Raw genomic sequence first — 15,539 nt, 5'->3', positions numbered from 1 at the left:
AAACAAAGGTATCGAAAGAGGCGTCGCGCCACTATATTTGGCATGGCAGAAAGCACATTTCATGGCATAATCGGCAGTGTATAGCAGGTTACTTGATGCATTGACTCCATCCATGTCTTCACTAATTTATTCCATAGATATCAGCAAATGATGCATCTTGCCGTTGATTATAAAATCCAACGCTGCTTTCTGCAACGTTGCCCCGCCGGGGTGGTGCAGTGGTAAGACGCCCGACTACTGTGCCGGAGTTCCCGGGTTCGAACCCGACCGCGGCGGCTGCGTTTCGATGGAGGCGAAATGAAGAGGCGTCCGCGTGCTGTGCGATGTCAGCGCACGTTAAAGATCCCCAGGTGGTCGAAATTACTCTGTAGCCCTCCACTACGGCTCCTCTTTGTCTCTTTCCACTTTCATTCCCGCCTCCCTCTCTTCTCTTACGGCGCGGTTCGGGTGTCCACAGAGCAAGTGTGACAGTTACTGCGCCTTTCCCTTCCTGTGAACGAATTAACTTCTGCAACGATGTGTTGGAGCAAAGAGGTTGTGCTCCAACTGTGTCTGGTGTGATTGTTGACAATCACACCAGTCAAAGATGATGCTGCATGCAAGCCTAAAGCGGGGTGCGTATAGTCTTCGATTTTGACCCTTCTCGGGGTGCCACCGTGCATGGTTTCATGACGCACCCGGTGCGAGTTAATTGATGATACTATAATTAATTACTAGCCCCTGAATTAATGTCGCTATATCGCTCACACGCACTAATTTACATACAGTCGTAAGCTACTGATAGACTGCCCGATATAGACAAAGCCTCGCTTAGCCAAGACTTACGAGCACTGCCAGCGTGGCCTGTCGGGGTATAGTTGGATTTTCCTATAGGCGAGTTAAATGCCCCAGGTCCACCCATTTGGAATGAAAACCGCAAGTTGAGAGCTTCTCTGTTATCGGCCATTCACTTGCATGTGTGATGTCTAGCAAGACGCATTTAAGTACGGAGAAACAATAATGCTTGTACCCATTGGCGGTGGGAACTCGCGACGGCCGAAGGAGACGAACTTGGTACCTCTCGAATGCGAGGCGGATGCTCTATACCACAGAACCACCGCTTCATTAAATATGGCCAGAGATGGGCTTTAATCGCACGAGACGTATTTAAGGCCAACTTGGCTGACAGCTAACTAATCACTGTCCCGTCAGCGCAACGGCTTGGCCAGAGTTTCCTTTCCCAAACATTGCAGGCCCTAATCCCTAATAATCCCAGATTATGCAGGGTTCACAGGATTGAAATGAACTGAACCCTTCGTTCTCAAGGGCCCTTAAAACTTGGGGAAAATAAAAGGTGGATTTCGAGGTTCGGTGTGAAAAATAGTCGAATCGGCCCGATTTCGCATGATTAAAATTAGAGCTTATGCATTTCAATGTCGACTGCTTCGGAAGTGTTTCGTCACATCGTATGCCTAATCCCAAAGTCAGCTTCATAGTTCGCCAGTCAAAGTGCAAATCTTTGTACTAACTCAAATAGGTGAAAAAAAAATCCAAATGGTTTTAGCAGGCTCTAATTGGTTACAGTTGGTTTAAGCTGGTCCCGCGACGCAATGGCATTAACTGGTTCTATAGATGCCTACAAGCTGGAACTCAATGGGTCGCAGTTGGCAGTCAAGTGTAACGTGGTTTTTAGTTGGGAGTCAACTCGCACCAGCTGGAAAACCAACTGACCTCCTCTGTGAGAACTGCTGTAGAGGTCAGTTGTGTGTTTTGTTAATCTGAGCGTAAGCGAAAGCCATGATAAAATCAATAAATTATCAGAGATCATGGCTGCTCATAGCTGACAGCAGTCTCAGTAATTTGTCGCTGTTGAGAGCGGAGACGGAGATTCTCAGGCGGGTCAACGTTGAAGGTCTCACCAATAAATTCTGCAGTAGAAAGGCTCGCCCATAGAAACGCAAATGGTTTGATTTATAGGGTTTAACATCCCAAAACGACTGAGGCTATGACAAACGCCTTAGTGGAGGGCTCCTGAAATTTCGGCCATCTGGGATTCTTTAACACATCGCACAGCACACGGGCACCTTGCTTTTCTCCTTCATTGGAAAGCGGATCCTGCGACCACAGGACTCGATTCCACATCCTTGGGCACACCAGTCGATCGCCCTATATAACAACTGCACCGCCGCGTCGAGACAGAAGCGTAAATACCTTTCTCAAGCGTGGAATAAAAAAATCAGACATTTCTGTAAATAATTATGAGGTCACTTATGCTTCGCCTTGTAGACACTAAAAACGAAATATATATATATATATATATATATATATATATATATATATATATATGAAAGTAGAAAAAGTGTGTGACGCATGCAACGCGCTTCCTTCTGTTCTAAAAGGGAAAATTATGTGCAAAATGTAAATGTAGTCTTTGCAAATGTATATAACTGACTATTTAAGCATGTTAAAACTTTACTTTTATGTCAGTTCGGTAAGCATGTCATTTTCTACAGGCGCCACCATTTTGGAAAGATTAGATCCCCGCACTATGACAACGTTTGGAGTAATAAACAATATTTGCTGTACTTTAAGTAAGCAAATAGAACATGCATAATTTCTCAGCTTCTGTAGAAATACTGTCCTGTAGGCGAGCTTCAATTCGTATTATTGGATGAATTCACAAAACTATTAGATTAATGGTAGCGTATCCACGGTAAAAAGGTTACGAACAGCTTATGTACAAGACTCACCTCTACTTCTGTGCTCATACGCAGTCAATCTCCCTGCGCTGTCGAATTACCCAAGAAAATAACTCCTTGAGAAATTTATTTTTCATGGATGCGCGTCCTGTGTGTGTGTGTGTGTGTGTGTGTGTGTGTGTGTGTGTGTGTGTGTGTGTGTGTGTGTGTGTGTGTGTGTGTGTGTGTGTGTGTGCGTGTGCGTGTGCGTGTGCGTGTGCGTGCGCGCGTGTGTGTGTGTGTGTGTGTGTGTGTGTGTGTGTGTGTGTGTGTGTGTGTGTGTGTGTGTGTGTGTGTGTGTGTGTGTGTGTGTGTGTGTGTGTGTGTGTGTGTGTGTGTGTGTGTGTGTGTGTGTGTGTGTTTTTGTTTAGGCAGGATATTGTATGTGCTGTAATTTCTTAGAATAGCTCAGTCTAGATGCCAGCCTGTCCGTGTGCTCTGCGGAAAAGTATATGTCCAGGCGATATTCATAAACAGGCCGCAGCTTCTTAGAGTGAATACGGCGTGTGTTATCTGTAGAAAATTATAAAACGTGTCAACTATCAAACATGACAACGGGGGGCTAGGTGGGGTGGCGGGGGGTTACATATATAGTCCTCTTAATTTTTTACCCGGACCCTCATTAGTGCACTACTGTTAACCCGGCCCTGCTCCCTTCTCAATAGAGAAGCTCGAGCAGGCAATTCCTGCATAGGCGGCCATGTCATGCGGTCTCGTGACGTCACACAAACCGCCTACCAATCAGCGTCTAGCTGTTATGTCAGCTGCCAAATATCACTTGCCAGAGGCACGCTCGCGATTTTTCTCCCACGTCTGATTTTCCGAAGAACGAGACCTTTACCAGTATCGCGTTAAAATGCTATACTTAGCAGAATCAAGTGCCTTCCTGAAATCAGAGTGTGGGCTTTAAAGTGACAGCGTTAAAGGCCCCGTTACGCACAAAAACTTACGTCGGCTGTAGCTGTCACCGTTTGGGTGAAAATTTACCGGTATGGCGCTAGCTGGAAACTGGCGTGGTCGGGCACATATTCTTCCATGGTTTAGCGACTTAAAAAGACCACGTGATCAGCTGAAAGAAGCTGCCAACCCTGGTTGCTCATATGAGATGGAAGAAGATTAAACCTTCCAGTGTTCCTCTATTAGCGTTGCCAGATTGGAAAGTGGCCGCGACACCAGACCATCGACGAAATTTTAATCCAAAATTGCTATAAAATGTTCAAGTACCAAGAAATAGCTGTCATTAAACATTTTATTAATCTAAAAGAATGTCATGGAGCCCCTAATTATCACTTTGAGCGTCATATATGTGTGAGCGGAACCCGCGTATCATATCATCGGTGATATCGAATTTCACGCAGCACATTATGACCTTGGCACATCTGCCTGGATGCCAATGTTGAGCGAATCCGTACAATGGCATCCAGAGTTTTGAGCGACTCTTGCTTCAGTACATGGTCTTCACACATGTGACTTGACCCGCTCCACTGCTGCATTTGACACTGGGCATGGGAGACAGGCCAGTGCATACAATGCCAGTTCCTCGTAGGGCTTTTCACCCATGGCGTTTTCGTCTTTGAAAACTTCGACCTATAATGTTGCAGAGTCCTCTGGAAGTTTACCGTCGAAGCCGGCCTCCTCACTCCAAGGATGCATAACAATTCACCTGTATTGCACTTCAGCCACTTCAATACCGTCCAGGTTTTCTTCTCTTGAGATTGAGCGGCCGCTTGCGCACCTAGTGCTAAACGTTTGGATCAGCAACGCCGCTGAGGGGTTTTCCCCAGATATCACCAGATTTTGTCTGGTGTCGTAGTTAGTGGACTTGGACACCAGGAGCTCCAACAATACACCAGATTTCCGAAATCTGGTGGCGAATTTCACCAGATGGCAACGCTGGTATGCCTCCTCCGGCACCCTAGATATATACACCTAGGCAACGCCGGCACTTTCATGTGGGTGCGTTAAAGCGAGGCTGTGTATAGTCGCCTAAGCTATCGCGTCATATCCTTGAAAATGGAGATTAACTGTACCCCTCTCCCCTCCCCCTATAGTTTTTTTTTTTTAACCATTGCAATCAACAGCACCATTTCGGCGCTTTTGTGTTTTCGGGAACAATACGATGATAATCTTGTTTCTCGCAGATATTTAAAACTAGAGAATTTAGAACTTGCTTTATGACCTCGGAGGAAACCTCACCCTATAGAAATAGGTCTCTAATTACCTAATTCATTTGACCACCTCCTTTATGAACTATAGATATTTTTGCGATTTTTGGTTTGTAGAAAAGTACTCCTTCAGTGCATATAGAATTCATCTGCATATATGAGTGGGTGGTTGACTGATTGCACGGGAAGCTGACTTTGTATAGGCTCCATAGACAGATAGGTTTACTGGTAGGAAAGGTTGTCCGGAATGCTCCGCACGCACTGTTGTTTCTCCGGTTCACCAGCAGGCGTCTGACAATTCCATGATGAGCGAATTTGTAATTTTCGGTGGTACGTGCATGCTACAGACACACGCGCTCAACGAAGGGTCAACTAATGCTCCTCATTTTAGAAAGAGTGTTCAATGAATATCAAGCATTCCTCCTGAGCATCAATGGTGCACCGTCAACTATGAGCTCAGAAAAGCCTCCCGAGCGGTGTCTTGACATTTAGCGCAATTTCAGTGTACCAGACGTTTCTGAAATTATTAAAATAATTACTCCTTTCCATAATAAATGTTTCTCACGAATTTAATAGAGACTTCTGACGCGCGTGCAAGAATAGAGTGAGAAGTTTGGGCTTAAAGTGAACATTAAAAAGACAAAGATCATGGCGTCTTGCCCTATCAAGTCCTGGAACATACAGGGACAAGAAGTGGAAGCCGTGACAGATTTTCTCTTCTTGGGCTCCAAGATTACACCGGAAGGTGACTGCAGCCATGAAATTAGGAGACGCCTGCCTCTGGGAAAGAGAGCCATGGCTAGCCTGATCGCCTAGTAAAGAGCAGAGACATCAGACTGCCTACCAAGAACTCGTACTATGGTATGTATGTATGTATGTATGTATGTATGTATGTATGTATGTATGTATGTATGTATGTATGTATGTATGTATGTATGTATGTATGTATGTATGTATGTATGTATGTATGTATGTATGTATGTATGTATGTATGTATGTATGTATGTATGTATGTATGTATGTATGTATGTATGTATGTATGTATGTATGTATGTATGTATGTATGTATGTATGTATGTATGTATGTATGTATGTATGTATGTATGTATGTATGTATGTATGTATGTATGTATGTATGTATGTATGTATGTATGTATGTATGTATGTATGTATGTATGTATGTATGTATGTATGTATGTATGTATGTATGTATGTATGTATGTATGTATGTATGTATGTATGTATGTATGTATGTATGTATGTATGTATGTATGTATGTATGTATGTATGTATAACTTTATTAGGGAACCGGCAAACGACGGGTTAAAGCGTCGTGACGCTGGCCAAGCGTCTACCCGGGGTTAAGCCTATGGTCTTTCCAGTTGTGATGTATGGATGCGAGAGTTGGACTGCATGTGAAGAAGGCTGACCGCCGAAGAATTGACGCTTTTGAATTTTGGTACTGGCGGAGACACTTGAGAGTTCTCCGGACTACCAGAAGATCAAATCAGTCGATATTGTCGACCATAAACCCTGCTCATTGGAGGGTCAAATTGTTAAAGCTCAGCTACTTTGGTCATCTGATGAGAAGAGAGGAGTAGCTGGAGAAAACTTTGATACTGGGAAAGGTTGAAGGTTACAGAAGGGGTAGACAGCAAACGCGATGGTTAGATGGCATCCCCGAGGCGCTGGAGATGAAGCTATGTGATATTAGGAAAGCTTGGCGTGATATGGTCCATAGGGTCACGAAGAGTCGGACACGACTGAACGACTGAACTGAACTGAATTTAATATCAGACCCCCATTTATTTAGTACCTTTCTAGGCTCGGAAAGATATTCCAGACGTTTAATTAGTTCTAATAAATGCAGCGAAAAGCATACTGTGGTGTTTTATTTTATTCAAAGCGGTAGTATCAATCCGCGGTTTTCTCCGTTTGTTCTTTCTTTGCTCTACGAGAAGGAGCGCCTTATAGCGCAAAGTTCCATGATGATATTTTCGAAGATGTATGGTTGATAGCGCATTGACAGTTCGAAAACAAAAAGGTATCTAGTCTAATTAGCTATTAGCTCTTAGAAGCCTGATACTATTTAACCATTAATATGCTTGTACAGTATGAGCTGACTTGTCGTTGTGAAATATGGGAATCAAAAAGATAAATATGGGCAAGTGGTCAAAAATGTTTGACATGAGTACACCAGCTTTGTTGATTCTATGAGTCCATCGGACAACTTACCACAAGTTTTTTTTTTTTTTTTTTTCCCAATGCGTCATCATATCTTTGCCCACTCTTCCGCTGTGCGCATTCTGATTGTCCGGATGCGCTCGGCACGGCGCACAAACATATTCTTATTCTTTGTCTAGACGAACTGGAATTCTCCTCCAGAAGCTTTGTCTTTCATTTCCTGGAAAAGTGTTCTGTTCTGTAGTGAAAGATTTTCATTGAGGTATGTTTTGGAGTCTGCGCTTTTTAGATCTTTTTTTTTTTTTTTTTTCAGAAGCCATGCATCCCTAGTGAGGGGTGATGAAAAACGTACTAGACTGCTGCAAGGTGCGTTTACGAAAGGCAAGGTATTCTGGTATTTTTTGAGGTCAGTTGCCGAACAGTTTAATTCATTTACATTTTGAGGCAATTAAGGCATGCACCTTTAAATTGAACCTCATTCTATATTCTGCGATTAAGTTCCTTTATCTGGTTCTAGTTTCGCAATTTCTTGCTTCGACCTTTGTCTCAGCGTCTTCCAGGCACTTATTCAATGCAGTCGGATATATGTGCGCTCTGCTCCTTCATTTTTGTAATCGTCATCATATTTCAGGGTGACTTCTTGCACTTCTTGGCCTATTTATTCAGCCGCCACCTTTGTTTCATTAAGCGTATCCAATTTGGCTACAACTCGGTGTATATGTTGTTTCGTGGCCTTTACTCTCTTTTTCGACATGTTTTGGATAGCGTCTGAGCGTGTGCCGACATGCCTGCAGGAATGACATTCCGAGCAAGGTAAAAATAAATCATAGTCAGGAAGCAGTATACACGTATCCGACGTTATCGTAAGACCGCAAGAGAATACTAATACCACGTTCACTTCGCATTGATCAGTGGCGCACACTGAGTGCTGAAGGGGTAAAAACTAACCTGCTAAATAGACTGTTTATGATATTCAGAGCACTTATCGTGAACTTCATCCACATCTGTGATTACTCATCATCACCCTAATTCGTTTCATGGAACCTCATCCTCATTTGTGAATCATACTCATCAACGTGCTGTGTGTTTGCGGCTCGACGCCATTGTTGGCTGTACCATTAAAGTTCGGTCTCCCAGCTCTCAAGTGGTGGAGGTGCGGGGCAGGACACCATTCATTTCTTGTACCAATATACTACGAAACGAGCAATCGATCGAACGTCGAAGCGCCATCGGCAGAGCTGCAGTAAAGAGATACAACTTCAGAAATTAAAACTATAGCTGTTAGAGGCGCAACACCAAAGGATCGCAGCACAAAGCTAGCAAATAAACACAATCATGGTGAAGAGATACGCGTAGGAAAAATAACCTTTGCTATTTACAACGGGAAACACGCCTTGAGGCATGACACAGGCGATATCTATACGGCGTATACGATATCGAGCAGAAAGGCTGCAGGATTGCTGAACTTGCCTCAGTGCTGCCGTATCGACCATGCAGGTTTAGAGACCAAGCATTAAAATTATAAAAATTACAAATGTCTTCACAGAGAATTCACCACGCAGCAGCGTTGAGCCCTTCATACTGCACAAACTGAAAGCGGTAACATGGTCTATGTAAGACAGGGACATCCGTCGAAGAAAAATACGCAGGCGTTATTAGAAACTCGTGCCAGTTATTAGAAACATATTAAAAAATTTCAGGGCATATTTGATTTGCTTTGAACAATTTCGAACATAAAACTATTCGATATGTCTGTATAGCCGAAGAGAGGATGCTATTGGGTTCGCTATTGCAAATTTTCGGATAAGTGTTATTTTTGCACCCCATATTTTTGCACGGGGATTATTTTTTACCCATGTCAAGTAGCTATTAGGACGCTCTTATATAATGTGGAAGGAAAAAGAAAATAACATTAATTTTCAAGTAACACGACGACAAAATGGAATCGGCACACCGGAAAGCATCCAGGTGCATCGGTTTGATCCACAAAGTGACCATTGTAGAATGGTGAAGAAAATGAGCAAATATTATGGAAATAAAACGTATATTAACGTTAAATCTCTATAAGCGCAGCTCCTTTTCCTACTACCAAGGACTCCTAGTCGTACAGAATAATATCAATTAAACTAGCTTTGTTAATGTGTCTGACCTATATATAATCGCGTCTACAATCGCGTGTTCAGGTACTGCGAATCGCACCGCGCGCCTCCACCTGACAGAAAAGAAGCGAAAGAGCGACACTGAGTGACACTGAAGCAGAAAATTGTTGCGAAGAAGGCAGGAAATCTAAAATTACCACGTATATGAGCAAGGCTGGGCTACAGAATTGCAAGTTTAGCGAGTCAATGAACAAACCACGCATGCGAAGTTCTACTTGGATCTGGTGTTTTTCATTATTTGTGAGTGTTTACTGCTAGACTCTGTAATGTATAGTGATTTTGAACGGGCGTCTATTATGAATCGTACGTCATCGCGTTTTTCCCGAATAAATCAGGGCGAAACGTGACATTCCAAACTTATTTATATCCGATATAAATAAATTTGGAATGTCACATTTCAGGACAGTATACTTCTATCATAGAAGTATACTGTCCTGCGTTTCGTGTTTCTTTGCTATCTATGCTGACCTGTGTATCTATCATGAACGGGTCTAAGTTTCTTTATGTATTTTATTTCACTTCTATAGTATTCTATAGAGTTAATTCGCAAGCCTAAACCCGAACCTAACCACACCGCATCGTGGGCTCTCCAAACACAAAGACCGTGTCGAGTTTCCCTCACACTCGCAAAGAAAAGAAAAAGAAAGAACCGCTCTTCGTGCGCAGTCCAGCGACAGATGCGCACGTTATGTTGCTGGCGAGGGACGAGAAAAACACAGGAGGTCCTCCGCACTGTCGTGCTTGTGCACATGTCTCACTGCGCGCTGGCGCTATCGTGGGCCTGACTTCGCGCGCACCGAAGCGCGCTAATCGGGCAACGGCCGGTGCCAAATCGGCCCGTGAGCATGACCCGCGGTCCGGTTGAAAGGGCAGACCGACCTCTCCTCGAGAGCGCGCAGACGCTTGACCCGGGTCAAGCCGCGCGATTTTCGGGGTCCGCGCGATGCTCGATTGCGGTCTCGTTTCATCTGGCCGCCGCGCTTACTTTTCCACCAGCTTCGCATCGGCGTCTCGGCAAACACTTGTTTCTCGCGGGTGTCTCGCTCTCTGTCAACGAGTCCTCGAGCGAGCGACGCGCGGTGCTTGTAAGAGCAGCCCCCACCACAGCCGCGCAGGACTCTCTTGTCACTTAAAAATGCCTTCAAGGCGGCGAAGACATGAACGATATAGCCAGAGTTTGCGCAACGGACAATCTTATAGCTGCGTCTGGAATCTCGCGCCGAGAAGACGATGGCCGCGACAAGTGTTGCAAGTTTGCGCATATATAGCGCACACGGGTCGGCATATATTTATGGTTGCACAATAAGCTCGTTCATGTCGAATGGGATAGACTTACTAATAAAAAAATAATGATCTACAATTGCATATATAACGTGGGGCGTCCTCATAGAGATGGGTGCATGAGTCCTAATTGCACAGAACGATCCATCTGCTTCATTTATAGCACCGAATATATTGACGCCATTGAGGTTGTAAGCTCAGAATAGATAGCAGCTTGTTCAGTGCAGCTGGCCAGCAGCTACTCAGCCACACCACTTAAGTAATAATTTGGCAGATCTGTCTCCAACTGTAATATTTTGTAACCACTTGCACAAGCACCGAATAAAATCTCAAAGTTCTGCCGTCACCATGTGTATTACTAGTATCTCCCCTTTCCGGGTTCTCAGCGCATCTTGTTCTGAGGCAAAGCGCACGTTGTGACGACACTGCGAGTCCTGTCTGTATGCATCCACGTTGAACATGGGACGAACCCGTGCGACTGTGATGTATATAGTCACCTGACTTCTATCTTCGTTATTGGCCCTTGTTTCATGGACGATTTGGAAGATCGGCGAATTATAAAAAAAAATATAAAAAAAGGGGGGGGGGGGGGAGGGGGGAGGGGGGGAGATCAACCTGTAGATTTAGCCATTGCCAAAATACTTGTCCCGAGTCCCTGAAATTTTCCCGCGTGCATAGCAAAATTAAGTTTTTCTGACATAATAAACATAACAATAAATAACAATATTCATTATTATTATTATTATTATTATTATTATTATTATTATTATTATTATTATTATTATTATTATTATTATTATTATTATTATTATTATTATTATTATTATTATTATTGTACGAGGAATCAATAAACCAATTCCAATAAATCAAATATTTGTTGTGCTATGAAAAGTGAACCATGAATACGCTGGGCTTTCGTTATGTCTCTTCAGTGCCTCGTTCTTGTACTCCTTATACAAATGCCAATTAATAGTGACACTTTCATGAAGTGCATTTCCCTAGAACAAATGATACTTTTGGTGCGCCTTACCACTTGACAAAAATAAGTTTAATTTGAAAAATATCGCATGTGATTAATGTGAAAAATATCGCATGTATCAGAAACAGCGATCGTCGGAGAAGGGAGAGAATAACACACCTCGGTGAAAAATGAATGAAGCAGCTGCTTCATAAAGCACCGTTTGAAACATGGAAACAGATAAGCTCTTCTTATTTAAGTGAGGTTGTCTATAACCCTGAAGCTTGCCTTCAATGTATAGATAACCTTACTTAAATAAGAAGAGCGAATATGTTTTGAACGCGAGTTAGCAGTTCGGTAGATGATTTTTTTGCTGTTAATGGCTAGCTTGCGATGTCCATTACCGTCAGCCCCTATGTTTTTCCGTTCCTTCAGTGGACTGGAAATTTTGACTGAAATAGTCAATCAAAATACAGAAAAACTGCAAAGTTCTCGACCCTAACTTGCTAAAAATAATTTGTTAGTTCAATGTGACATGTCGAATCATTTCCACGCACATGAAGCGTTACGAAACCGAACGAGCTAAAGTAACCGCGTACGCTTCCAAATTCAACTTGTTTGAAAAAGAGCACGCATTCACACACCCAAAAAATAATGTTACCGCAAAGGTGTACACGTTCCAGCATTTGGGCTCCGTAGATAATTGGTTACCCTATAATTTGGTTACCCCAAAGCAGCGTTGCTGTGCATTCGGACTGAGAGCGCGTAAAATCGAACCGGTATACACTACAGCATCGCAGGGAAACTCTCCTTACATATATGCACAACGGAGGAATAGGTGCTATAGGGACTGCCATAATCAACTGATTACTGAACCTCACTGACAGATGAGCTCACCATCTGTAAACGTATATGTGGCAAACACTATGTGTACGTAATAAATATATAGGTTGTATATACGTATAACTTCGAGGCAAGTTGTATAGCACAAGCAGACATCCATACTATATACATATCAGGAGTCGTATACCTGCGTATAGAAACTTGCGTATTTGCATTCCCGTCTTTTATAGATAAGCACTCGTCGCTGGCCTATATGCTATACGCATATATTTATACAGGTATAGCGGAGGAACTAAGGGGAGCGCTGTTTACACGCAATACCGCGGCCGCTCCCGCGCGAGTGGCGGAAACTTCGCTTTGTTGCGAGAACATGACGAGCCGTGCCAACCCGAGCTATCCTCTAAAAGCTAATGGAAGTTGTCCCTCACTCGTCCCATCACCGCTATGCACTATATATATATACTCCGGTGCGCTGCTATTGTATGCACGCAGTTTTTGAACGGGAATGAGCTGACAGGCGTCCCCGCGTCGCGAAAAGCGACGCATTTCTGTGCGGCGAGGGTATACGTATAACGCACGATGCAGTGTTTGCATGTTCCACTTTTCTACAGGTTTCTCCTTGCGGCCGCTGTTTTGTGCTAAACGCATGGGGGCTCTTTGATACAAACAGCAAGCCCAGCGCACTGTCATATGCGCGATTCAGTCGCCCTTATATGGCGTGAAAGCTTCTAGTTGTTAATCGATGGTGAGCATCAACCAGCAGGCTGGCCATCCCATAAGAAATATAGTCGTTTGTACGAGTACGTCTGTTAAATAAGTTAACTGGAATTAAACATAATCTCGTAGTTTGCAGTATATACATTTCCAGGAGCTAATTTCGAAGCGATTGACTGCAGTGATTGAAAAAGAGATGCTTACCGGCGGTTGCATAAATATTCAAGTTAAATTACGCGTATGCATGGCTGTCGCGCTCAAATATCGTGACTTGGCGTCAAAGTGGGTTTTCTCTCTTCCAGAGATTAAAAATTGCCTTTCAACGGGCTTCGGAGACAAGTCAGTGGTGATATATAAGATTCGCTATTGTTAATCGCTCTGCTTTGTCGGCTTCCTCGAGAAGATGCTGTATATATGACATGTGTGTAATTAAACGTGCAGATTAAGTGCGGTTAACAGGGTGAACACTGACAGTAACGCATGCAGGCAGCCTATTAATGATTTTCACGAAATCAACACACTACAGCTGCAGCGCCATGGACCGTATACGCGGAAGATCGTGCGTGCGCGCACGTATAGTCTCCGTTGCATGACCGATACTTCAGATGCAAAATAGCGCAAAACATATACGACCGCAGCAGGGTACAGAAAGAGCACGACTTACCGACTAGCCCAGCAGTATAAATATTTCCTCGAAATACAATTCCCATCCAATAATACATGCTTCGTTGATGGCGTCACCATGAGCCATGTTTTCGCAATGCCGCCGCAGTTCATATAAATGCTATCATGGATAACGATTAAAGCGTATATGCTGCTTACTGGGATCTTATAGAAAACAGTCATCTAAAAAAAAAAAGAGAGAGAAAAAGTGGCTATTCACAGGTACTCATGACATGGTTTAAAATAGTAATGACCTGGGTTGCTGACTTCTGCAGATGGTGGCGCTGCCGACTTGTTTGTTGTGCAAGCGTGCACCTATGTTATGAAGTGCTTCAGATCGATTGGGCTAGTTGCAAAGTATCATATGCAACACGTGCGCTGCTTAGACTGATGACTTAGGACAGAGATAAAGATGACAACACGAACAATGAAGCGTATCTTTTTTTTTTTTTTTCGTCTTCAACTTTGTCTTTGTCAAACTATAAGCAGCGTATAAGCAGCGTGTTGTCCTCTTTCTTGTGTTGTGTCCCCGTTGAGCTAAATATAATTTATTATGTCTAGAAAGCGTATATTTGTTGTATATGAGCACCTATAGCAGTTAAAAGATCTGGACAGCCGAAACGCAGCTTGCGTGCACTCCTGTCGACTTACCGACTGATCTCTATGTACATCTGTTGTACACATTGTTTTTTTTTTTCTTTTTTTGCTCGCTGCCACGAGTCCAGGCATGCTCAACAGAATTTACATAACGTGCTCTTACGCTCCGCGCGACGTCGGTACGATATATTAATGTGTTTGTTTGTTTTTTTGTTTGTTAAGGCCTCGTTATACAAAAAATTCAGCTTCGCTGTCAGCGAAAAATCACGACATGGCTCTGGCAGGTACCCGAAAGGCGACAGGACCATGACGTCGGGTTGTGTGACGTGACGATGTCACGTGACATGGCTGAGTTAGGGGCTACTACCGATTCGGACTTCGCCTTTCAGATGGGAATGTGAGATAAAATCCAGCCTTCCATGCAGGGCCCCTGGATCCAGAGTTGGGCATGCTCCTCCAACGTTCGTATGGGTTGCATATAGTTAAAGCGAGGCTTTATGTTCATGCCGCGTGCGGTGTTGCATATAATGTAGATGAGTAATTAGGCAGATAGCAAAATGCCTGTATGCAAACGAGAAGCCGCGAAGCGGAATCGGTGAACGGGAGTCTTTAAAGCTTTTGTGTCATAGCCTTATACAGCTTATAAAGGATATTGTTTTCTCTTTAAGAACGAAATTCCAACCGAAACGGTCTCTTTTCAGTGCCCATGGAAGCATCTCTCGCCTCAGTTGAAATTTGCTGTGGACGTCTTGTATTTGTTACACACTCAGAGGGCCACAAAATAGGCCATAAACAGAGCTAGAAACTGCGAAATAACAGCTGCAGTGGCTTGTGATGATCCTACCCATGGCTTGTCCAACTATACTGCGGACCTCGCACATCAGTCGCCCCTGAGGAAGGGACGAGTTGGTCTTGAAACGTCGGGTTTTTAATAAATATTTTTGGATGGTGATAGTGTTTCCCAAACTTTTGTTTCAAGAACTCAACCAGGCGGATTTCCGCCAAGATGTTCTCGTTCTCGTCCAAGTGCGCAAGGGGGTTCATGATAGAGCTTAGATATACCAGTTTTTCATTTATTTATTTTGAACACATTTCGGTATAAAAATACAAATTGTGCTTATAGAGAAACGCACATGAAATGTGCGGTTGGTTCAGAGGAAGTACTAAAAATGGCACTGCACATCAACTACAGTTTTATCAAGAGCATAAAAACAGTATAAACAATAAGACAAACATATAAGATTATACGTCATTATAA

The sequence above is a fragment of the Amblyomma maculatum genome, chromosome 2, assembly GCF_055883805.1.
Source record: "Amblyomma maculatum isolate TAMU_Amacu chromosome 2, ASM5588380v1, whole genome shotgun sequence".
In the NCBI taxonomy this organism is placed as follows: domain Eukaryota; kingdom Metazoa; phylum Arthropoda; class Arachnida; order Ixodida; family Ixodidae; genus Amblyomma; species Amblyomma maculatum.
The sequence above is the reverse complement of the archived record's forward strand: the minus strand, read 5'-3'. Positions refer to the sequence as shown.